We start from the raw sequence: 27,707 nt of genomic DNA, 5'->3' as shown, positions 1-27,707 counted from the left end.
ACACACGGTGGTTTGGAGCAGAGCGGCTATCTACTTGCCCGAGAGCTCAGCTGATGCGAGGGCCCACGGACGCCGCCCCTCCCTTTTGACGCACTGAGAGAGACGCTGTGTTTTCTCCTGCCGAGAAATCCAGCTCCGGTGTTTTCAGCCGCCCTCGCGGGTTGCTGGGATATCGAGTCCTGAGAGAGAGAGATACCAGACCTCCTGCTTTCTATTACCCAGTTACGGAACTGACTAAACCCTTAAGAGAATTCTTGACTCAGATTCTTGGCAAAAACCAACTTAACTTAAACTGCTACTTACTTACTCCTTCCCACGTATTAGGCTTAGGTCAGGTACACCGGGGTAGGCGTATTTAGAAGCACCAGTTGAGTACGTTAGTCAATGTATATATGTATGTATATATTTTATCCATTTTAAAGTATCATATGGCTAAGAAACCATATCAATGCTTTTACAGTATTATTTCATAATACTCCTTTTACTGTACGCACTTTACTTTATACTAAGTATTGCAATTGTGCCAATTCATTTCTCTTGCATGAGAAAGAAGACTGCTCAATAAATAACACTTTTTATTGAAAACGCCCGTCTCTCTATTCTCTGCACTCTGGTGAAAGTAAGTATGCACGATTGACTGAGTAAAATAGCGGTCTATTGTTTTCACACGACTCTAGAGATACACTCTTATTCTGAGGGAGCAAAGTTGTCATGTTTTATGGTTATCAGAAACTAATCCCTTCTTGTCTAATCAGGACAGTTAACTCCTTCTTGAACATTCGAGAAAGTTTCTAGTGACCTCTGAGCTAGCTGGCAAAACTAATTAAGTCTAATATAGTCAGTAGAGACCTAGTCGACCTCAGTCCTACGTCTACACTGTTGTTTATATTATTCCAATGCGCAGAGCCTATTGGGAATATAGGAACTACACTACAAAAGGAAACATGAAAAAGATCTAAAACGTACATACAACATCCTTTATAAACGGATTAGGAAATAATCTTCACACAAATGGAGTCTATCTTTTCAAAATGCAAAGAGTAGGTGATTCTAAATTAGAAAGTCATTTGCAGTGATGAATACATCTTTTGCTAAAAACAGCTCCTTTTCAGCCTGTCAGGCATTCGAAAAATATTAGTCAAACTGAAATGTTTTATTAATATATGATTGTATATTACATCAGTGCTCATTAATGAGTAGTATACCACATCCAAGATGCTGAGAATTTGATAAGCTAGGCAAAAAGGACTTGAGAGTACATGAAAGCATATAAACGAGTGAGTTTGTTGCCATTCTAAACTTTCTTCTGACCTTTTCTTCTATAGAAATGGCCATAGATTTACAAAAAGCAACAGAATCACACCACTCTGTTCCCATGGTGGGAATAGGATCTGATTTGTCCAAAATTTATTGGTATGGAAGGAGCAGGGCTTCTTCACAGGAAACACGCTTTTTGAGTGGAGAACAAAAGAGAATAAAAGTTATTTTGCAAACCTGCCTACATTTTGCTAATTTGGAGTTGTATAGTGTGTCCAGAATTGCACTGATGAAGTAGCACACGTAAGACTGCAATCCCAGTATTACACCAAGAAAGCTGCAACAAGTGCAGCAATCGAGAAGAAACACTGGAAATGTTTGTGGATTTCTGACAATGGCTCATTTCCTCTCCTTCCTAGTAGTCCTTGTCTGGCCTTAAAGGCATCACTGTTTCTTCGATACAGGTTCAGAGTGGTCACGAATATTGAAATGACAAAATTAAGGCAGACTGCCACATGCAGTGCCTAATTTGGATGTGATCGATGTTGTGGAGCTTCAACACTCTACTAGAAATGGGCCTTACAGTAATCTTTGGAAGAACTAGCAGGGGAAGCAGTTAGTTACAGCCCATTGCTAATGAGCAGCACTCCAGTACTATGGCAGTAATCCTCTCTACTGAGTACAGAGCATCATAAAACGTTGCCACAGAGAGGAAGAAAGGGGACACCCAAATACTTTAACCAGATCAGCTGAATTTAATCTAGCGATCAATGGGGCAATTATAGATGTCACAACCAGATTCCCTCACATCCAAGAACATTGGAAAAGTTACCCCATATTTATAGGATCAAAATTAAAGTATTGTGTTGTAGTGTATTTATCTAGGGACCTGTATCGATACTCCAACTTCTGACCCTTGTCCCGTTATAAATCACTAATATCCTTACAACGGCACAGAAACCAGTTCCATAAATTAGTCATAAGCGCATGCTGTCACATTAAGCAAGCACTATTCCTCCAACCCCCTAGAAAGCACACCGAGTTCTCTAAACAAACCAAGCCTCCAGCAAACCTGGGAAATCCCTGCTGCTATTGTTTTGATTTCGTTCGAGAACTCCTGTAAAGAATGTAAGAACGACCAGTTCTTAATTGACGTCTTATGTCCATCCTTACGTCAAACCCGGCACCTCTCAGGTATAAATATACCGACACTGCCCTAAGTAAACACACGGTGGTGATGAACCTGGAACAGCGACTACTTGCCGGAGAGCCCAGCTGATGCGAGAGCCCACGGACGCTGCCCCTCCCCTTTTGACGCGCTGAGGAAAAACGCTGCCTTTCCTCTTGCCGAGGAATCCAGCCTCCAGCGTTTCCAGCTTGCCCTCGCGGGTAACTGGGATACCGAGTCCTGAGAAAGAGATAATAGCCCTCCTGCCTTCTAAATCCCAGGTACTGAACTGACTAACCCCTTACAGAGAATTCTTGAGTCAGACTCTTGGCAAAACAAACTTAACTTAAACTGCTACTTACTTGCTCCCTCTCATGTATTAGGCTTAGGTCAGGTACACCGGGCTAGGCATAGTTAGAAACACTAGTTGAGTACGATTAGTCAATGTATATATGTATGTATATCTTTTATCCATTTTAAAGTAACATATGGCTAAGAAACCATATCAATGCTTTTACAGTATGTTTTTATAATCCTGCTTTTACTGTATGCACTTTACTTAACTATAAGTATTACAAGTGTAGCGATTCATTTCTCTTGTATGAGAAAAGAGACTGATCAATAAATAACACCTTTTATTGAAAACGCCCGTCTCTCCTTTTCTCTGCAATCTGGTGAAACTAAGTATGCACGTATTGACTGAGTAAAATAGCTGTCTTTTGTTTTCACACGACTCTAGAGATATACTCTTGATCAGGGAGAGCAAAGTTGTCATGTTCTATGGTTGTCAGAAACTAAATCCCTTCTTGTCTATCCAGGGAGGTTAAAATCCTCCTCGCCTATTCGAGAAAGTTTCTAGTGAACTCTGAGCTAGCTGGCACACAAAACCTAAGTCTAATATCGTCAGTAGAAGACCTAGTTAACCTCTGTCCTACGTCTATACTATTGAAGATATTGTTCCAATGCGCAGAGCCTATTGGGAATATAGGAACTACACTACATGGCGCCCAACGTTTGGTAAGGCGATAAATCTAACGCAAGGCATTAGAGTAACTCAGTCATGCTTTTTCACACAGACCCTTTCTCCCGTAAATACTCCAAAGACGTCTGGAGTGGGTCAAAGGTTAAAAATCCGCAAAACTTAGTAGGAGGAGACTCCTATGTATGGTTTTTGGTTTATTCAACGTTGAAGGATACAGTGTTCCAAAATATTGTGCACCTAATCTTTGTTTCCTTGGAAACCTGATCTGCAACAAAAACCTTTCTGTCAGTAAAAATGTCAGAAACTGAAGAAGAGAGGGAGACAGCTAGAATAGCAGCTCAACTCCTAGCGGATGACACAAGTCTCCTACAGCAAGACCCGAGTGCAATACTCATCCCGGTCAGCATAAGAAAAACTATAACTCTTAAGCTAATAGAAAATGGACTAACATCAAGAGGTGGTACAGTCATATTCGTAATTGAGGCACATGAATATCGGCATACAGAGGTATTCTATTCATGGATAAACTTTCCAGCAGCAAACGCTGTCACAAAAGAGTTCCACTATTATAAAATAGAGGAACCTCCGGATGACTACACTCCTTTCGAGGAGGAGGAAATCCCATTAAAATACCAAGAGCACCTGTTCTGGTTTAAAGGCGCCCTAAAACATAATAATCACATCACCAGGCTCGGTCCACTAGGTAGACCAGGAGCAACGTGGCCGGTTCTAGCCAGCTACACACCACATCCAGACATTGAAAAAATGTCAATAGCAGAACTTTTAGCACAGCTAAAACAACTGATTAAAATACATAGACAATTAGTCCAATATGTAATGCGGACTTCAACAGTCCAACCAACTATTAACATTCCACAGCTGACCCCTCATCAGGGGAACACAAATAAAATCACACCACAGAACATACAGTCATGTCTAGGTAAAGTACCCGCAAAACGGGAACAAATTCCATTCTGGTTAGCACAGAAAATCACTCAAATAGAGGCAGTTTTTACGGATACTACCCCTACTGAGAAACACAGAATTCTGACTATCTGCCTTCCAATGGGGATCGCACCACATGTGGAGGACTGTGACACTTGGGGCACAGTCTTTGCTTCCATTTACACAAAAACACATGGTGTTCCGACCATGGCGGTAATACCTGATGTGCTAAAACAGATTCAAAATTAATACGGTCTAGAACCTGCTTTAACTCTGGGTATGAAATTACTGAAAGACTTCAAGCAGGTCTCAGCTTTATTGTTATCCAACATAAAAGGAGAAGCAGCATCTGTGGCGATCCGCCAGAAGTTGAAAGAAACAGATATAGCAGAACAACCATTTGACCTTGCCAGAATCATTGAAAAATCCTATGAAGAACTAGGAAGAGATAGTTTGTGTGGGAAACCAGTGAAACCCCAACTAACTGAAAATCCTGAAAAGGTATTTATTAAAAACAATCTAACCGCTCCAAAAAAGAGCTGGGATGGAAAATTCCAGTCCAGAGGAAATTCTCCTCGGCTGAGAGAAAGATCTCCAGACCAAGGACACAAGTCTCCCCAGAGGGAGCCCTCTGAGAAAAGATACAACCTTAGAAATAGGGATAATTTGAATAAACCTGATAGATATCAAGATATTGATACGCGTCCCTCTCGATCTTTTCAGACTTCCTCGCAGAAATCGGAAAGAAGAGGACGGTCAGAACACAGGGAAGAGCACGTCAAGTCCAAAGACAAGGAACCTGCTCATCAAAGTAAAAAAATTACAATTTCCAAAAAAGAAGGTAGCCAGTATTAAAGTAATCAAACATGCCGAGGATCCTGAGGACACAGCTGAAAAACGGAGAGTGGGCTCAGACAATGCTAGACAGCGCAGCAGAAGTGGGCATAGCTCGCAAGATCCTGATGAATCATCTGGAGACAGTGGACACAAATGAATACATTCAGGTGGAAACTGCAGACACCAGAGTTAGTAAACCTCATAAAATATACAAAATAACATTACGTATAGAGGGAGATAAGACTAGGAAAATAAGGGGTCTATTTTGGGATAATCTCTCCAAAGGCTATGACATCCTTTTAGCTGAAAAAGACTGGCCCCCGGAGTTTGTCAGGGAGTGCCCTCATGGCGAAGAAATGATTATGCCTGCCTTCTCAAATCACATTCCAATTCATAAAAAATATACACTTGCAAGAAAGTGGGCAGTAGCCCAAGCTCCTGCATTATATAAAAACCATGTGGGATGGGATGAGGACTCTTTTCCTCACAAAATCCAGTTAAAATCACAACCAACTGCACAGAGGCAGTACCCAATTAAGCAAGGAGCTAAAAAACAGGTCAGGGAGATCTTAGATCAACTTGAATACCAGGGGGTGATTGAAACATGCACCTCACAAATGAACAATCCTTTGTTTCCTGTCTCCAAACCAGATGATTCATATCGTCTAGTTTTGGACTACAGACACCTAAACTCATGTTGCAAAACTTTTGCAGTACAAAACTCACACAATGCAGCACTAATGAATAGCATAGTGCGCAAAAATACAAAACAACATTAGACATCTCTAATGGATTCTTTTGTCAAAATATAGCACCTGAAAGCAGATATTTGACCGCTTTCTCAATAAATGGCTCGCAGAAGAATTTCTGTCGTTTGCCACAGGGGTTCAAGAACAGCCCAGGATTATTCTCAGCGAGAGTAACAGAGTTACTACAAATGTATGATGATGAGGCATTATCTTATGTCGATGACATCTATCTAACAGATGATGACTTGGATACTCACTTGAAAAGAGTGAACACCATAATACTTGGGTTCGCAGCAGAGGGTTACAAATTCAACTTCAAGAAGTCAAGAATTGCCCATCTGACTGTCCTGTTTTTAGGATATGAATTATCAAGTGAAGGCAAAAGCCTGGCAGACAATTTCTTAGAGAAATGTGCCGTAATCCAAGCACCAAGAACGCTGAAAATACTTACAATCAATTCTAGGTTTCCTGAATTTCGGTAGAACGTACATTATAAATTATGCAGAGAGGGTTAAACCTCTCTATGACCTAATAAGACCAGATTTTAAAACAATCAATTGGACTCAAAAACACACAGAAATTTTTAGATCATTGCAAGCAGATATGTTAGCTAAAACAAAATTGCAAACACGTGATAAAACACGCAACCTTGTAATTCGGGTCATCCCAGGAAGATGCGGATTCACACGGTAACAATAGCATACAAATCACATTTGTACACAGAATCTGAAAAAACATTCAGCATTAAGGAAAAGATTGTTCATGCGGTTCAAACAGCTGTAGCAAGAGAAAGAGACCAAGCTGACGGCAGACGGAGTACAGTCAGAACAGCAGAATCAGCTTTTGAGGCATTAACAAGCCCATGTAATTTACCTACTGTGGCATTAAATCCAAAATGGATACAATGGGAAAATTCTCTTGCTACAGACAGAGTGAAATACTATTTTGACCCGGAAATGAAAAAATTCAAAAATCTAGAATATGAAAGAGAATACCCTCTGCCAATCGACATTCTGCCCATACGACAGTACGCCTGTGTAATATATACAGACGGACATGCACAACCCTCGGTTTGGGGAAAACAAGCCTATAACGCCACATGCGAAATTGTTAAATACGTGTGGCGCGGAGATAAATTGAGACCTCTGGTAACTAAAACACATTCAGTGGAAAATAATTCAGAACAACAAACTGAAATAATAGCGTTAATAATGGCGCTAGATAATGCCGATCGTGAATTCCCGACACTAATAGTGTGCGAATCATATTACTGCGTCAAATCATACAATAAAGATTTGCAGAACTGGGTTCAAAACGGTTACAAAAATGACACAGGTGCCACAATAAAGCAAAAATCGCTTTGGGAACAAGTAGTTCTTTTGCAGAAAGAACTACCAAAGACTCACGTGATACATTCATTGAGTCATCAGCGTGATGGCGTTCACGCTGCAGGGAATTTATTGGCTGAGACAGCCACAGCGGAAGCAACTAAATCGGCTCCCGTAGCTACAAAAAAGCGTTCAGGAACATACGGTGACGGGGAAACCATGCTGGCGGTGAAAACGTCATCAAAAGGCGACTGCTCAGCACTACCCATCACCTATCAACTCAATTATACATACATAATCGATGCAAACTCCGTTCCTTTTGCTCAAATCCCTGGAGTGGGGGATAGAGTAATTCCAAACACGAACAGGAGAATATTGTTAATAGCAGACGCACATATGGGTGAGGGTCTTAGACACCTTAAGCTAAAGGATTCTCTGGAAGAATTGCAATCCACATACTGGTGGCCAGGAATGAGCCTGCAACATCACATATTTGCGAAAAACTGTCCAAACTGCAACAGAGATCGCAGTGGCGACCGAGACGGTGTTTTGCCATGGAGTTTCGCTCAAGATGGGATTAAACAATAAATATATAAAACCCAGTATGATTAATGCGTCAAATTAACATATAGAGACTATCATCACTTAAAATGTAGACCCCAGCTCTCGGCTGACGTCTGAACTGATATAAAAAGATTTGCGAGTCTATAATGGCATATACGCAATTGGCATGCTACATTCTGACCATTGCCCTGCTTTTAGCTCTCGAGCTTATGGGGGGGGCATGGCCAGCATGGGCATTGCATTGCGGGACTCTTATCACTTCCTTCCTGAGGGAAACGGGATGGTGTAAAGAAAAAAACAAGGCATAGAGCAATCTATAACGGCAAAGGTATTAGGTTCAGGAGCTGGGTGGGTCAAACATTTAATAAGTGTCCAACGTAGTCCTAATAATCTGCCAAGAAATTCTCTGAGAGGTCTCAGTCCGTCCGAACTATTGTTTGGGACTAGAATGTTAATCCAGGACCTCGATAGTCAAACTTCAGTGGTTAAAGAAAAATGCTTTGATATCAAAGATCGTTTGGCTATTTTACAGGACTTAAATGAAACAAGAAAAGACCTGAGCAACATAAAGTTTAAACAACAGCCAACAACCACTGAAGAAAATCCACCTGTCCCAGCAAGGCCTGTCTGGATTACAAAAATCGGGGATCTGGTCAGAGAGAAGATCGCGGTAAAGAAGGAATTTGGGCCTTCTTACAGAAAACCAGTACCTGTCTTGGCTATCAACGGGACAAGATCAGTTGTATTACCGCCCCTTGCTGGTAAAAAGGAGAACCGAGTTGTATCCATCGACCTGGTTAAACCACAATCATGTGGCCGATAATAAGTAGTAGGCCAAGTGGACTCCCAAGAAATAGCAGAACACCAAAATTTGCTACAAACACAGAGGTTAAAACTGAGAGACTAATCACATTTGATAAACCTACAGTGAATCAACAAGGACTATGCAACAAAGCCATGGAACTTAAACCTCTTGAAACCCAAATCACAATAATGCATCAAGAAACACCAGTCTACAATGATGTAACCACAGACTATGCTAATGAAACAAAGCAAATTCCAAAAACAAAAAGGAATCCAGAAGCAATTGAAACAATTGAAAGAACTGCATCAGGCTATTTCATCAACTTCGATGATTTTTCTGAGAATCCGAGTGAACCTGAGGAACTGCCAACACCATCAAAGACTTTTAAAGACAAAGCAAAAGAACTCTTTCATCAACTACAAGAAACCTATCTGATTTCTCCATGGATTGAATTTTGGGTGGCACAAGGTGTATTTGTCCTCATACTTTGGCTCATCCTGGTACTATACTTGGGTCATTTCATTGAGGGAAAATATGTTACAATGGACACAGCAAGTCAGAATATCAACTTGGTCCTAAAACCACACAAGTCTTCACACATCGATAAAAGAGAACTTTCTTCAGTAAACTTCACAGCCAATCCTATACCCGGTGGGGTAGCATGGGACAAAACTGATTACGAAATCTATGGCCCGGTTGAGCTCCTGAAGTATCCTCATCAATTCAAGATTTCATTAAGTGACTTTGTAAAATCAAGCACATTCGCTGATGATTGGGACTTTGAAAGTATTAATGATATGATGTCAGGTCTAGTGATGTCAGCTAAATTTACAGAACATGATTATTTACAGGGTTCATCTAATTATGACCAGATGTACTGTTACAACCACTATGGTAACCATTATGTGCATAAATCTGCTCAACCTAGAAATGTTTTTAATTATAACCAATGGGAACATTGTGCAACTCCACCAAAAGGCAGTTCGAAAACATTTTATGAAAAATTTCCATATTTCTCAGGGTTTAACACAAGTAATGCAGAAACGTTTTATTTCAAACTGTTAAATAAGACAGGAATGAAAACCATGCTTACAAATACAAAATTAATCTATTCAGAGACATTTTTTGACAAAATGAATACATTCGGTTTTGATTTCTGGAACAATAACATTGAAACGAAAACAATCTCGGGTACAAGAGATTGGCAGGTCAAAGGTATAGAATCATTGTTTAGAGCCTGCATGATCCCAGAACAAATTATATTCTTGAATGACACAATTCAACAGACAACCTGTTTTGGCCTAGCCAAAATTAAAGACTTATACAAACCGCCTATTCCAAAACCAACACCTGACAGTAATAACACTACAGATGTTGAGATAGAAGTATCCCATATTTTAAATCAAAACAGAACACATCCTGATTGGAAAAAATGGTTGATCTGGCCCACAGACACAAATAACTGTCAAGATAGATTCCTGAACAACATACAGGGGTTAAAAGTGTCCAGGCCAGACCCTAGATACTCCCAGCGACAACATCCAGGGATTGTAACTACATACAGTGTAGGAAAACTCTGCCTCGAATGGCTACGAACATCCACACTAGCAGAAATTAAGCAACACTTGACTTTACTTAAAGAAGGTGCTGACTTGCGTGATTTCATTATGGGACCACGCAAACAGCGTCAAAAACGTTTCATAGCGGCCTCTATATATGCAGCTTACAATGAAGCTTGGAAAGTAACTCAAATTGAAACAGCAGAGAAAATACGGGAAATTGACCGTGTTAATTTGGAAAAATCACTTTCTGTTGTGGACAATGGGTTAATGACTCTGTCTTCCAGAATATATTCACTGGACAGTATTGTATCATCTGCAATCGATATAATAGAGCAAGACTTACTGATGTTACAACACGGTCAGTCCCAATTGCGTTCTATTGTACAGCTTGGCTGGACATTACAAAATCTGCGTTCAGGCTACGTGCCTTGGCGTTTAATCAACACAACGTCATTATTCGGTATCTTTAACCTTACTGATACACAAATCAGCTTGGCACAAAAGGGTGCAGAGTATACAATTCTGAGCATTGAAAAACTTGAGAGATTACCATTGACAATGTCAGAACGACCTGTCATTGAATGGATAATACATGGAATCATAACTATTCCGATAACGACTTTCCAATTTCGATACTGCCAGAAATATATACAGGCAGGCCAGTATGAAAGGTTGGGTAAAGGATACATTAAGTCAACATGGAACTTACCTTATACACACACATGTTATAGTAATACAGGGCAGAGTGTATTTCTTAGTGGTAATAATTGTGAAAAATCACTAAGTGGTATACTTCTATGTCAGGGTATAAATTTACATGGGGCCTGTGAAGGGACTTCAAATAACCTTTCATGTCACCAGCTCGGCACACCTGCAACAAAAATAGAACCATTCTTTAGAAGACTTTCTAACGGGAGTTACATTCTAATTGTAGATCACAGATGTTGTGGCTTACTGCCAGGAAAACCTTATCTAGTAAGCGTGAGCTCCATGGTCACTTGCTGTGAGCGAGTATTGTTTCCGAATGACACTCCAGACAGGGAGGGAAAAATGTGGCCCAGTTTGAAAATCTCTTCTATTCGAATTGATACTTTAACCCCTTCAGTGCTAATGACAAGGGTAACTCGTCATGGAGTTTCCATTGATTTCAATGGAAAGTCAATGGACCTACATGCACACCCCTTAGCAGCCAAGTGGTTAAGCAGAATGAAGACTGTGCTCCTACAGACGCCAGTTCACTTGACGTCATCAAAAGAAACGTATGATCTCCAAGTTGCAAGGACAACGGGAGAGATACATGCATTGTTATCAACAAATTGCCCCCTACACTTCGCAAAAATACTAAGCGAAATCTTAAATATTTCTGATACAAATGGTATCGCGAGTGTATTTAAGTCAATTTTTTCGGGACTGTTGACTCCATTCAAAGCAGTCCTGGGAATATTTCCCGATTTCGTCCATTCTGTCTTTGGCGGACTTCCACTCCTGTTGGGACTCGTAGCAGGCATCTTATTTTTGCTACTCCTACTTCGTTATGGCAAACCATGTCACAGACAAGACTCCAGCAACAATGGAAGAAACGATCCTAGCTATACGCTATCGGGACCGCATAACTAAAGTCCATGGATTAGCCCGGCTAAGAGATCTGAATATGACCTGGTTTCTTTCGTTCAGACCCATATGGCAGAATTGTGTCTTAGCTGTATTGAGATGCATGCTATGCGGCGAGGAATGCGTGTTGGACACATGTCTTACACTACAATCAGAAGTACCATTGGATGCAGATACTTTGTTGGGTCCAGTAAAGGCTCATGCATTGTGCTGTCCCCAGCGGCTACCTATCCTGATGACGGCATTCGTGGAGACTTCACCACAACGATTGAAGGGTAGTGAAGTACAGGATAAAAGCAGCATCAACCAGGTACGGCCTTCTGTAAGCAATGCTGATCAAAACATCACTGAAAGCGAACATGCGCACGACTGCATGGTAGCGACATTTTCCAACTTGGTCGAACTTTCACCTGAGACAGTAAACTGTTTTTTTGAAAATCTGTCTGAAATGATGTTTTCACCAGAACAGAGAGAGTGACTATAAGCAAACGTGCACACAGCGTTCCCTGAACTCTGAATTTGGCCACGGTTTTAAAAACAAAGCTACTGAAAAACTTTCCTTCTTCCCCTGAAAACAAAAACCTTTTTCCCAAATCCAAAATATTTACTTTTTGGCACTTATCTTCTGCTTAAAGTAGAACTATTCCTAGAGAACAGAGCTTCTATTTTTAGGAACTCTAGAGACAATACATTACCGCAGCCTCTAGCGTATTTACAAGTAATTGTGTTTATATGTGATGGAGTGGTCTCACACTTTTTTCTTCTGTATTAAGAGCCATTTCATGTGTTATTTTCGCAAATCATTCATGCTGAGATAAATTGTGCATCCCCTTTTTTGAATGATTACACTGCTTGAATGCATACAGTACCTATACTCATTTTCGTGTATTTCGAATATGCCTATTTTCAAAAGCATAAAATGTATTTTGGGGTGGTTCGGTATACACATGCACTATTAGTTATGTTTACTATTGATTAGGTTAGTAAATATGGACATGAATTCGTGGAGTGGGTGTAGTGTATTTATCTAGGGACCTGTATCGATACTCCAATTTCTGACCCTTGTCCGGTTATAAATCACTAATATCCTTACAACGGCACAGAAACCAGTTCCATAAATTAGTCATAAGCGAATTCTGTCACATTAAGCAAGCACTATTCCACCAGCTCCCTAGAAAGCACACCGAGTTCTCTAAACAAACCAAGCCTCCAGCAAACCTGGGAAATCCCCGCTGCTATTGTTTTGATTTCGTTCGAGAACTCCTGTAAAGAATGTAAGAACGACCAGTTCTTAATTGATGTCTTATGTCCATCCTTACGTCAAACCCGGCACCTCTCAGGTATAAATATACCGACACTGCCCTAAGTAAACACACGGTGGTGATGAACCTGGAGCAGCGACTACTTGCCGGAGAGCCCAGCTGATGCGAGAGCCCACGGACGCTGCCCCTCCCCTTTTGACGCGCTGAGGAAAAACGCTGCCTTTCCTCTTGCCGAGGAATCCAGCCTCCAGCGTTTCCAGCTTGCCCTCGCGGGTAACTGGGATACCGAGTCCTGAGAAAGAGATACCAGCCCTCCTGCCTTCTAAATCCCAGGTACTGAACTGACTAACCCCTTACAGAGAATTCTTGAGTCAGACTCTTGGCAAAACAAAACTTAACTTAAACTGCTACTTACTTCCTCCCTCCCATGTATTAGGCTTAGGTCAGGTACACCGGGGTAGGCGTATTTAGAAGCACCAGTTGAGTACGATTAGTCAATGTATATATGTATGTATATCTTTTATCCATTTTAAAGTAACATATGGCTAAGAAACCATATCAATGCTTTTACAGTATTATTTTATAATCCTGCTTTTACTGTATGCACTTTACTTAACTATACGTATTACAATTGTAGCGATTCATTTCTCTTGTATGAGAAAAGAGACTGATCAATAAATAACACCTTTTATTGAAAACGCCCGTCTCTCCTTTTCTCTGCAATCTGGTGAAACTAAGTATGCACGTATTGACTGAGTAAAATAGCTGTCTTTTGTTTTCACACGACTCTAGAGATATACTCTTGATCAAGGAGAGCAAAGTTGTCATGTTCTATGGTTGTCAGAAACTAAATCCCTTCTTGTCTCTCCAGGGAGGTTAAAATCCTCCTTGCCTATTCGAAAAAGTTTCTAGTGAACTCTGAGCTAGCGGGCACACAAAACTTAAGTCTAATATCATCAGTAGAAGACCTAGTTAACCTCTGTCCTACGTCTATACTATTGAAGATATTATTCCAATGCGCAGAGCCTATTGGGAATATAGGAACTACACAACAGTGTTTAATAGGGTGAGAAATACAAAGTTTTATAAGTGGAAGATTAAAGAGTTCCGAAGTATTTGTGTTTTTTAACAGTGACTCATGAAAATAATAAGTATCGTTATTACTTTGCAATTGGATGAATTTGTTGAAGAAATTATCCCACAATACTCATATGCAAATTAGTTACTAAGGATTGCCCTATTCATTTCCTCTTGTTCTGTTTGAATCTAATATTCCTCCTTGATTTCTTATTATGATAAAACTTTGAAGCAGATTAGTCCCAAATGACTGATGATAATAGATTCGACAGACAAGTACACAAATTGCTCCATTGTGCAGGCACAATATTTATTTGAAAACTGATAACATTCTAATATTCAATAATATTTTAACATTTGTAAGATTTTTTGCAAAAAGCTTCTCAAGCAAAAAACCTACTTCCAGGGAAATATGCACTCTTCAAATTTAAAGAGACAGCATCGAAGATGAGTCCGTGCATGACAACTATTAGAAATGAGAGGACATGGTGAAAGAACCATGTCAGAGTACGGAATGTATAGATGGAGTGAATTAGTTCAGGATGAGAGAGAATTCACATGCGTCAAAGAGTATATGGATAACATCTATCTGGTGTTACTTAGTTGTGAAAACTGATTTGAGATTGGCAATTGTCAGTAATAGAAAACAAAATAAAACTACAGAACAGGTTTAAAATAGGCGCTGTTCTGCATGGGAGACAATCCATCAATTGGTCACTGAGATAGGAAAACTTCACAGATATCAAGCACCAAAACTGAAGTAATGCTGGAAATGGGAAAGCAACTCCTAAATATTGTATGATTGGAAGGTGATTGGAAAATAAAAATTAATTAATTAGAAATCATGATACATATTAAGATATGTACGTCACCTGGGAAAGAAAATTACGACGTGAAATTTACTGGTACACAATTTCTTAAAAAACAAAAAAAATTGATGTTGTAGATGGCCAAAGCAATGTAATGCAATGATGATCTTTATTCTCAGTGCGTTTCATTATGTGACACCTGCTGTCATCTAGCTTTTATTCTCGAACATAGGAGATCTGTCTTTTATTTCCAAATGGGGAAGTCCATAGGGCATGAAAAAGTACACAAACAGGGACCAATAAGGAAGACGATATTTTCATTATTGATATATTTCAGATTGACACAACATTAAAATTACTTACTAAGGATTGCCCTATTCATTTCCTCTTGTTCTGTTTGAATCTAATATTTCTCCTTAATTTCTTATTATGATAAAACTTTGAAGCAGATTAGTCGCAAATGACTGATGATAATAGATTGGACAGACAAGTACACAAATTGCTCCATTGTGCAGGCACAATATTTATTCGAAAACTGATAACATTCAAATATTCAATAATATTTTAACATTTGTAAGATATTTTGCTAAAAGCTTCTCAAGCAAAAAACCTACTTCCAGGGAAATATGCACTCTTCAAATTTAAAGAGACAGCATCGAAGATGAGTCCGTGCATGACAACTATTAGAAATGAGAGGACATGGTGAAAGAACCATGTAAGAGTACGGGATGTATAGATGGAGTAAATTAGTTCAGGATGAGAGAGAATTTACATGCGTCAAAGAGTATATGGGTAACATCTATCTGGTGTTACTTAGTTGTGAAAACTGATTTGAGATTGGCAATTGTCAGTAATGGAAAACAAAATAAAACTACAGAACAGGTTTAAAAATAGGCGCTGTTCTGCATTGGAGACAATCCATCAATTGGTCACTGAGATAGGAAAACTTCACAGATATCAAGCACCAAAACTGAAGTAATGCTGGAAATGGGAAAGCAACTCCTAAAGATTGTATGATTGGAACGTGATTGGAAAATAAAAATTAATTAATTAGAAATCATGATACATATTAAGATATGTACATCACCTGGGAAAGAAAATTACGATGTGAAATTTACTGGTACACAATTTATTAAAAAACAAAAAGAATTGATGTTGTAGATGGCCAAAGCAATGTAATGCAATGATGATCTTTATTCTCAGTGCGTTTCATTATGTGACACCTGCTGTCATCTAGCTTTTATTCTCGAACATAGGAGATCTGTCTTTTATTTCCAAATGGGGAAGTCCAAAGTGCATGAAAAAGTACACAAACAGGGACCAATAAGGAAGATGATATTTTCATTATTGATATATTTCAGATTGACACAACATTAAAATTACTTCTAAGAACTTTGGTGAATTTACAATTTATTTGAGTGCAATTCGAATGTTCAACAAGAGTTTTAATTCAAGTATGTGATCTTTCATCTCCTGACCTGGAAATACTACCAAAGGGTGGATGGTCATGGTATTACAGGTTCAATTCAATGAGTCAGTGGCGGATTTACTTTTTTGATGCTCTTTTCAATTACTCTTCTTTTCTGAATTACATGTTACTCACTAATTTCAAATGATCATAATATTTTCTCCAACATTTTTATTATGTGATGAAGTTTAGGCTCCTTCCGTTTCCTGCCAACAAAGTGTTTGGTTAAGGGCTATGGCATGCCATGGTAAATATGTTAGCATATGCATGTATTTAAAATATATGTTGGAAAGTGAAAGTATGTGAACAACAAAGGAAACATGAAAAATATCTAAAACGTACATACAGCATCCTTTATAAACGGGGTAAGAAATAATCTTCACACAAATGGATTCTTTCTTTTTAAAATGCAAAGAGTTGGTGATTCCAAATTAGAAAGTCATTTGCAGTGATGAATACATCTTTTGCTAAAAACTGCTCCTTTTCAGCCTGTCAGGCATTCAAAAAATATTAGTCAAACTGAAATATTTTAATATATGATTGTATGTTACATCAGTGCTCAGTAATGAGTAGTATACCACATCCAAGATGCTGAGAATTTGATAAGCTAGGCAAAAAGGACTTGAGAGTACATGAAAGCATATAAACGAGTGAGTTTGTTGCCATTCTAAACCTTCTTCTGACCTTTCCTTCTATAGAAATGGCCAAAGATTTACAAAAAGCAACAGAATCACACCACTCTATTCCCATGGTGGAAATAGGATCTGATTGGTCCAAAATTTATTGGTATGGAAGGAGCAGGGCTTCTTCACAGGAAACACGCTTTTTGAGTGGAGAACAAAAGAGAAGGAAAGGTATTTTGCAAACCTGCCTACATTTTGCTAATATTGAGTTGTATAGTGTGTCCAGAATTGCACTGATGAAGTAGCACATGTAAGATTGCAATCCCAGTATTACACCAAGAAATCTGCAACAAGTGCAGTAATCGAGAAGAAACACTGGAAATGTTTGTGGATTTCTGACAATTGCTATTTTCCTCTCCTTCCTAGTAGTCCTTGTCTGGCCTTAAAGGCATAACTGTTTCTTCGATACAAGTTCAGAGTGGTCACGAATATTGAAATGACAAAAGTAAGGCAGACTGCCACATGCAGTGCCTAATTTGGATGTGTCTGATGTTGTGGAGCTTCAACACTCTTCTAGAAATGGGCCTTACAGTAATCTTTGGAAGAACTAGCAGGGGAAGCAGTTAGTTACATCCCATTGCTAATGAGCAGCACTCCAGTACTATGGCAGTAATCCTCTCTACTGAGCGCAGAGCATCATGAGAGGTTGCCACAGAGAGAAAGGAAGGAAAGGGACACCCAAATACTTAACCAGATCAGCTGAATTTAATCTAGCAATCAATGGGGCAATTATAGATGTCACAACCAGATTCCCCCACATCCAAGAATGTTGGAAAAGTTACCCCATATTTATAGCATCAAAATTAAAGTATTGTGTTTAATAGGGTGAGAAATACAAAGTTGTATAAGTGGAAGATTAAAGAGTTCCAAAGTATTTGTGTTTTTTAACAGTGACTCATGAAAATAATAAGTATTGTTATTACTTTGCAATTGGATGAATTTGTTGAAGAAATTATCCCATAATCCTCATATGCAAATTAGTTACTAAGGATTGCCCTATTCATTTCCTCTTGTTCTGTTTGAATCTAATATTCCTCCTTAATTTCTTATTATGATAAAACTTTGAAGCAGATTACTCGCAAATGACTGATGATAATAGATTGGACAGACAAGTACACAAATTGCTCCATTGTGCAGGCACAATATTTATTCGAAAACTGATAACATTCTAATATTCAATAATATTTTAACATTTGTAAGATTTTTTGCTAAAAGCTTCTCAAGCAAAAAACCTAGGGGTATATTATCAAGGGGTTTTATCTCCGCTTTTTTGGCTTTAAAAGCCAAGAAAGCGGAGATAAAATTATCTCCCTATTACCAAGCTGTCGCTAACACCAGTTAGCGACAGCTAATAGGAGATAGCGACCATCATGGGCCCCACTTTGCATGTCAGTGATATTTATCACTAATGATATGCAAAGTGGGCGTGCCAAGATGTTAGCGACTGGAAACAGTCGCTAACATCGCTATCTCCTATTACCAACTTTTGGAGATATTTGCACTAAGGGCGAATATCTCCAAAAGCTAACACCTGCCCTGAGCAGTTCTTAGCCATGTTATCCAATGGGAGGTGGATAACATGGCTAAGAGCATTTGCTCGATAATGCATGAATATCGCTGACTTTTCAGCGATATTCATGCATTGCGGGCGTTTTTTATCGCATTTGCGATAAACCTTGCTAATAGCAAGGTTTATCTGCGATAAAAATCGCCGATGTGCGGCGATAATTTTTGTCTCTAAACAAATTAGAGACAAAAATTATCGCTAGTTGTTGATAATATACCCCCTAGTTCCAGGGAAATATGCACTCTTCAAATTTAAAGAGACAGCATCGAAGATGAGTCCGTGCATGACAACTATTAGAAATGAGAGGACATGGTGAAAGAACCATGTCAGAGTACGGAATGTATAGATGGAGTAAATTAGTTCAGGATGAGAGAGAATTCACATGCGTCAAAGAGTATATGGGTAACATATATCTGGTGTTACTTAGTTGTGAAAACTGATTTGAGATTGCCAATTGTCAGTAATAGAAAACAAAATAAAACTACAGAACAGGTTTAAAATAGGCGCTGTTCTGCATGGGAGACAATCCATCAATTGGTCACTGAGATAGGAAAACTTCACAGATTTCAAAGCACCAAAACTGAAGTAACGCTGGAAATGGGAAAGCAACTCCTAAAGATTGTATGATTGGAAAATAAAAATTAATTAATTAGAAATCATGATACATATTAAGATATGTACGTCACCTGGGAAAGAAAATTACGATGTGAAATTTACTGGTACACAATTTATTAAAAAACAAAAAAAATTGATGTTGTAGATGGCCAAAGCAATGTAATGCAATGATGATCTTTATTCTCAGTGCGTTTCATTATGTGACACCTGCTGTCATCTAGCTTTTATTCTCGAACATAGGAGATCTGTCTTTTATTTCCAAATGGGGAAGTCCAAAGTGCATGAAAAAGTACACAAACAGGGACCAATAAGGAAGATGATATTTTCATTATTGATATATTTCAGATTGACACAACATTAAAATTACTTCTGAGAACTTTGGTGAATTTACAATTTATTTGAGTGCAATTCGAATGTTCAACAAGAGTATTAATTCAAGTGTGGGATCTTTCATCTCCTGACCTGGAAATACTACCCAAGGGTGGATGGTCATGGTATAACAGGTTCAGTTCAATGAGTCAGTGGCGGATTTACTTTTTTGATGCTCTTTTCAATTACTCTTCTTTTCTGAATTACATGTTACTCACTAATTTCAAATGATCATAATATTTTCTCCAACATTTTTATTATGTGATGAAGTTTAGGCTCATTCCGTTTCCTGCCAACAAAGTGTTTGGTTAAGGGCTATAGCATGCCATGGTAAATATGTTAGCATATGCATGTATTTAAAATATATGTTGGAAAGTGAAAGTATGTGAACAACAAAGGAAACATGAAAAATATCTAAAACGTACATACAGCATCCTTTATAAACGGGGTAAGAAATAATCTTCACACAAATGGATTCTTTCTTTTCAAAATGCAAAGAGTTGGTGATTCCAAATTAGAAAGTCATTTGCAGTGATGAATACATCTTTTGCTAAAAACTGCTCCTTTTCAGCCTATCAGGCATTCAAAAAATATTAGTCAAACTGAAATGTTTTAATATATGATTGTATGTTACATCAGTGCTCAGTAATGAGTAGTATACCACATCCAAGATGCTGAGAATTTGATAAGCTAGGCAAAAAGGACTTGAGAGTACATGAAAGCATATAAACGAGTGAGTTTGTTGCCATTCTAAACCTTCTTCTGACCTTTCCTTCTATAGAAATGGCCACAGATTTACAAAAAGCAACAGAATAACACCACTCTGTTCCCATGTTGGGAATAGGATCTATTTGGTCCAAAATGTATTGGTATGGAAGGAGCAGGGCTTCTTCACAGGAAACACGCTTTTTGAGTGGAGAACAAAAGAGAAGGAAAGTTATTTTGCAAACCTGCCTACATTTTGCTAATATGGAGTTGTATAGTGTGTCCAGAATTGCACTGATGAAGTAGCACACTAAAGATTGCAATCCCAGTATTACACCAAGAAAGCTGCAACAAGTGCAGCAATCGAGAAGAAACACTGGAAATGTTTGTGGATTTCTGACAATGGCTCATTTCCTCTCATTCCTAGTAGTCCTTGTCTGGCCTTAAAGGCATCACTGTTTCTTCGATACAGGTTCAGAGTGGTCACGAATATTGAAATTACAAAAGTAAGGCAGACTGTCACATGCAGTGCCTAATTTGGATGTGTCTGATGTTGTGGAGCTTCAACACTCTACTAGAAATGGGCCTTACAGTAATCTTTGGAAGAACTAGCAGGGGAAGCAGTTAGTTACAACCCATTGCTAATGAGCAGCACTCCAGTACTATGGCAGTAATCCTCTCTACTGTGCGCAGAGCATCATGAGAGGTTGCCACAGAGAGGAAGGAAGGGGACACCCAAATACTTAACCAGATCAGCTGAATTTAATCTAGCGATCAATGGGGCAATTATAGATGTCACAACCAGATTACCTCACATCCAAGAACATTGGAAAAGTTACCCCATATTTATAGCATCAAAATTAAAGTATTGTGTTTAATAGGGTGAGACCTACAAAGTTTTATAAGTGGAAGATTAAAGAGTTCCGAAGTATTTGTGTTTTTTAACAGTGACTCATGACAATAATAAGTATCGTTATTACTTTGCAATTTGATGAATTTGTTGAAGAAATTGTCCCACAATCCTCATATGCAAATTAGTTACTAAGGATTGCCCTATTCATTTCCTCTTGTTCTGTTTGAATCTAATATTCCTCCTTAATTTCCTATTATGATAAAACTTTGAAGCAGATTAGTCGCAAATGACTGATGATAATAGATTGGACAGACAAGTACACAAATTGCTCCATTGTGCAGGACAATATTTATTCGAAAACTGATAACATTCTAATATTCAATAATATTTTAACATTTGTAAGATTTTTTGCTGAAAGCTTCTCAAGCAAAAAACCTAGTTCCAGGGAAATATGCACTCTTCAAATTTAAAGAGACAGCATCGAAGATGAGTCCGTGCATGACAACTATTAGAAATGAGAGGACATGGTGAAAGAACCATGTCTGAGTACGGAATGTATAGATGGAGTAAATTAGTTCAGGATGAGAGAGAATTCACATGCGTCAAAGAGTATATGGGTAACATCTATCTGGTGTTACTTAGTTGTGAAAACTTATTTGAGATTGGCAATTGTCAGTAATAGAAAACAAAATAAAACTACAGAACAGGTTTAAAATAGGCGCTGTTCTGCATGGGAGACAATCCATCAATTGGTCACTGAGATAGGAAAACTTCACAGATATCAAGCACCAAAACTGAAGTAATGCTGGAAATGGGAAAGCGACTCCTAAAGATTGTATGATTGGAAAATAAAAATTAATTAATTAGAAATCATGATACATATTAAGATATGTACGTCACCTGGGAAAGAAAATTACGATGTGAAATTTACTGGTACACAATTTATTAAAAAACAAAAAACAATTGATGTTGTAGATGGCCAAAGCAATGTAATGCAATGATGATCTTTATTCTCAGTGCGTTTCATTATGTGACACCTGCTGTCATCTAGCTTTTATTCTCGAACATAGGAGATCTGTCTTTTATTTCCAAATGGGGAAGTCCAAAGTGCATGAAAATGTACACAAACAGGGACCAATAAGGAAGATGATATTTTCATTATTGATATATTTCAGATTGACACAACATTAAAATTACTTCTAAGAACTTTGGTGAATTTACACTTTATTTGAGTGCAATTCGAATGTTCAACAAGAGTTTTAGATCAAGTGTGGGATCTTTCATCTCCTGACCTAGAAATACCACCCAAGGGTGGATGGTCATGGTATTACAGGTTCAATTCAATGAGTCAGTGGCGGATTTACTTTTTTGATGCTCTTTTCAATTACTCTTCCTTTCTGAATTACATGTTACTCACTAATTTCAAATGATCATAATATTTTCTCCAACATTTTTATTATGTGATGAAGTTTAGGCTCATTCCGTTTCTTGCCAACAAAGTGTTTGGTTAAGGGCTATAGCATGCCATGGTAAATATGTTAGCATATGCATGTATTTAAAATATATGTTGGAAAGTGAAAGTATGTGAACAACAAAGGAAACATGAAACATATCTAAAACGTACATACAGCATCCTTTATAAACGAGGTAAGAAATAATCTTCACACAAATGGATTCTTTCTTTTCAAAATGCAAAGAGTTGGTGATTCCAAATTAGAAAGTCATTTGCAGTGATGAATACATCTTTTGCTAAAAACTGCTCCTTTTCAGCCTGTCAGGCATTCAAAAAATATTAGTCAAACTGAAATGTTTTAATATATGATTGTATGTTACATCAGTGCTCAGTAATGAGTAGTATACCACATCCAAGATGCTGAGAATTTGATAAGCTAAGCAAAAAGGACTTGAGAGTACATGAAAGCATATAAACGAGTGAGTTTGTTGCCATTCTAAACCTTCTTCTGACCTTTCCTTCTATAGAAATGGCCACAGATTTACAAAAAGCAACAGAATCACACCACTCTGTTCCCATGGTGGAAATAGGATCTGATTGGTCCAAAATGTATTGGTACGGAAGGAGTAGGGCTTCTTCACAGGAAACACGCTTTTTGAGTGGAGAACAAAAGAGAAGGAAAGTTATTTTGCAAACCTGCCTACATTTTGCTAATATGGAGTTGTATAGTGTGTCCAGAATTGCACTGATGAAGTAGCACACGTAAGATTGCAATCCCAGTATTACACCAAGAAAGCTGCAACAAGTGCAGCAATCGAGAAGAAACACTGGAAATGTTTGTGGATTTCTGACAATGGCTCATTTCCTCTCCTTCCTAGTAGTCCTTGTCTGGCCTTAAAGGCATCACTGTTTCTTCTATACAGGTTCAGAGTGGTCACGAATATTGAAATGACAAAATGAAGGCAGACTGCCACATGCAGTGCCTAATTTGGATGTGTCTGATGTTGTGGAGCTTCAACACTCTACTAGAAATGGGCCTTACAGTAATCTTTGGAAGAACTAGCAGGGGAAGCAGTTAGTTACAGCCCATTGCTAATGAGCAGCACTCCAGTACTATGGCAGTAATCCTCTCTACTGAGCGCAGAGCATCATGAGAGGTTGCCACAGAGAGGAAGGAAGGAGACACCCAAATACTTAACCAGATCAGCTGAATTTAATCTAGCGATTAATGGGGCAATTATAGATGTCACAACCAGATTCCCTCACATCCAAGAACATTGGAAAAGTTACCCCATATTTATAGCATCAAAATTAAAGTATTGTGTTTAATAGGGTGAGAAGTACAAAGTTTTATAAGTGGAAGATTAAAGAGTTCCGAAGTATTTGTGTTTTTTAACAGTGACTCATGAAAATAATAAGTATCGTTATTACTTTGCAATTGGATGAATTTGTTGAAGAAATTATTCCACAATCCTCATATGCAAATTAGTTACTAAGGATTGCCCTATTCATTTCCTCTTGTTCTGTTTGAATCTAATATTCCTCCTTAATTTCTTATTATGATAAAACTTTGAAGCAGATTAGTCGCAAATGACTGATGATAATAGATTGGACAGACAAGTACACAAATTGCTCCATTGTGCAGGCACGATATTTATTCGAAAACTGATAACGTTCTAATATTCAATAATATTTTAACATTTGTAAGATTTTTTGCTAAAAGCTTCTCAAGCAAAAAACCTAGTTCCAGGGAAATATGCACTCTTCAAATTTAAAGAGACAGCATCGAAGATGAGTCCGTGCATGACAACTATTAGAAATGAGAGGACATGGTGAAAGAACCATGTCAGAGTACGGAATGTATAGATGGAGTAAATTAGTTCAGGATGAGAGAGAATTCACATGCGTCAAAGAGTATATGGGTAACATCTATCTGGTGTTACTTAGTTGTGAAAACTGATTTGAGATTGGCAATTGTCAGTAATAGAAAACAAAATAAAAGTACAGAACAGGTTTAAAATAGGCGCTGTTCTGCATGGTAGACAATCCATCAATTGGTCACTGAGATAGGAAAACTTCACAGATATCAAGCACCAAAACTGAAGTAATGCTGGAAATGGGAAAGCAACTCCTAAAGATTGTATGATTGGAAAATAAAAATTAATTAATTAGAAATCATGATACATATTAAGATATGTACGTCACCTGGGAAAGAAAATTACGATGTGAAATTTACTGGTACACAATTTATTAAAAAACAAAAAAATATTGATGTTGTAGATGGCCAGAGCAATGTAATGCAATGATGATCTTTATTCTCAGTGCGTTTCATTATGTGACACCTGCTGTCATCTAGCTTTTATTCTCGAACATAGGAGATCTGTCTTTTATTTCCAAATGAGGAAGTCCAAAGTGCATGAAAATGTACACAAACAGGGACCAATAAGGAAGATGATATTTTCATTATTGATATATTTCAGATTGACACAACATTAAAATTACTTCTAAGAACTTTGGTGATTTTACAATTTATTTGAGTGCAATTCGAATGTTCAACAAGAGTTTTAATTCAAGTATGTGATCTTTCATCTCCTGACCTGGAAATACTACCAAAGGGTGGATGGTCATGGTATTACAGGTTCAATTCAATGAGTCGGTGGCGGATTAACTTTTTTGATGCTCTTTTCAATTACTCTTCTTTTCTAAATTACATGTTACTCACTAATTTCAAATGATCATAATATTTTCTCCAACATTTTTATTATGTGATGAAGTTTAGGCTCATTCCGTTTCCTGCCAACAAAGTGTTTGGTTAAGGGCTATGGCATGCCATGGTAAATATGTTAGCATATGCATGTATTTAAAATGTATGTTGGAAAGTGAAAGTATGTGAACAACAAAGGAAACATGAAAAATATCTAAAACGTACATACAGCATCCTTTATAAACGGGGTAAGAAATAATCTTCACACAAATGGATTCTTTCTTTTCAAAATGCAAAGAGTTGGTGATTCCAAATTAGAAAGTCATTTGCAGTGATGAATACATCTTTTGCTAAAACTGCTCCTTTTCAGCCTGTCAGGCATTCAAAAAATATTAGTCAAACTGAAATGTTTTAATATATGATTGTATGTTACATCAGTGCTCAGTAATGAGTAGTATACCACATCCAAGATGCTGAGAATTTGATAAGCTAGGCAAAAAGGACTTGAGAGTACATGAAAGCATATAAACGAGTGAGTTTGTTGCCATTCTAAACCTTCTTCTGACCTTTCCTTCTATAGAAATGGCCAAAGATTTACAAAAAGCAACAGAATCACACCACTCTGTTCCCATGGTGGAAATAGGATCTGATTGGTCCAAAATTTATTGGTATGGAAGGAGCAGGGCTTCTTCACAGGAAACACGCTTTTTGAGTGGAGAACAAAAGAGAAGGAAAGTTATTTTGCAAACCTGCCTACATTTGGCTAATATGGAGTTGTATAGTGTGTCCAGAATTGCACTGATGAAGTAGCACACGTAAGATTGCAATCCCAGTATTACACCAAGAAAGCTGCAACAAGTGAAGCAATCGAGAAGAAACACTGGAAATGTTTGTGGATTTCTGACAATGGCTCATTTCCTCTCCTTTCTAGTAGTCCTTGTCTGGCCTTAAAGGCATCACTGTTTCTTCGATACAGGTTCAGAGTGGTCACGAATATTGAAATGACAAAAGTAAGGCAGACTGCCACATGCAGTGCCTAATCTGGATGTGTCTAATGTTGTGGAGCTTCAACACTCTACTAGAAATGGGCCTTACAGTAATCTTTGGAAGAACTAGCAGGGGAAGCAGTTAGTTACAGCCCATTGCTAATGAGCAGCACTCCAGTACTATGGCAGTAATCCTCTCTACTGAGCGCAGAGCATCATGAGAGGTTACCACAGAGAGGAAGGAAGGGGACACCCAAATACTTAACCAGATCAGCTGAATTTAATCTAGCGATCAATGGGGCAATTATAGATGTCACAACCAGATTCCCTCACATCCAAGAACATTGGAAAAGTTACCCCATATTTATAGCATCAAAATTAAAGTATTGTGTTTAATAGGGTGAGAAATACAAAGTTTTATAAGTGGAAGATTAAAGAGTTCCAAAGTATTTGTGTTTTTTAACAGTGACTCATGAAAATAATAAGTATCGTTATTACTTTGCAATTGGATGAATTTGTTGAAGAAATTATTCCACAATCCTCATATGCAAATTAGTTACTAAGGATTGCCCTATTCATTTCCTCTTGTTCTGTTTGAATCTAATATTCCTCCTTAATTTCTTATTATGATAAAACTTTGAAGCAGATTAGTCGCAAATGACTGATGATAATAGATTGGACAGACAAGTACACAAATTGCTCCATTGTGCAGGCACAATATTTATTCGAAAACTGATAACATTCTAATATTCAATAATATTTTAACATTTGTAAGATTTTTTGCTAAAAGCTTCTCAAGCAAAAAACCTAGTTCCAGGGAAATATGCACTCTTCAAATTTAAAGAGACAGCATCGAAGATGAGTCCGTGCATGACAACTATTAGAAATGAGAGGACATGGTGAAAGAACCATGTCAGAGTACGGAATGGATAGATGGAGTAAATTAGTTCAGGATGAGAGAGAATTCACATGCGTCAAAGAGTATATGGGTAACATATATCTGGTGTTACTTAGTTGTGAAAACTGATTTGAGATTGGCAATTGTCAGTAATAGAAAACAAAATAAAACTACAGAACAGGTTTAAAATAGGCGCTGTTCTGCATGGGAGACAATCCATCAATTGGTCACTGAGATAGGAAAACTTCGCAGATATCAAGCACCATAACTCAAGTAATGCTGGAAATGGGAAAGCAACTCCTAAAGATTGTATGATTGGAAAATAAAAATTAATTAATTAGAAATCATGATACATATTAAGATATGTACGTCACCTGGGAAAGAAAATTACGATGTGAAATTTACTGGTACACAATTTATTAAAAAACAAAAAAAATTGATGTTGTAGAT

The sequence above is a fragment of the Lissotriton helveticus genome, chromosome 6 (genome assembly GCF_964261635.1).
Source record: "Lissotriton helveticus chromosome 6, aLisHel1.1, whole genome shotgun sequence".
Classification (NCBI taxonomy): Eukaryota; Metazoa; Chordata; class Amphibia; order Caudata; family Salamandridae; genus Lissotriton; species Lissotriton helveticus.
The sequence above is the reverse complement of the archived record's forward strand: the minus strand, read 5'-3'. Positions refer to the sequence as shown.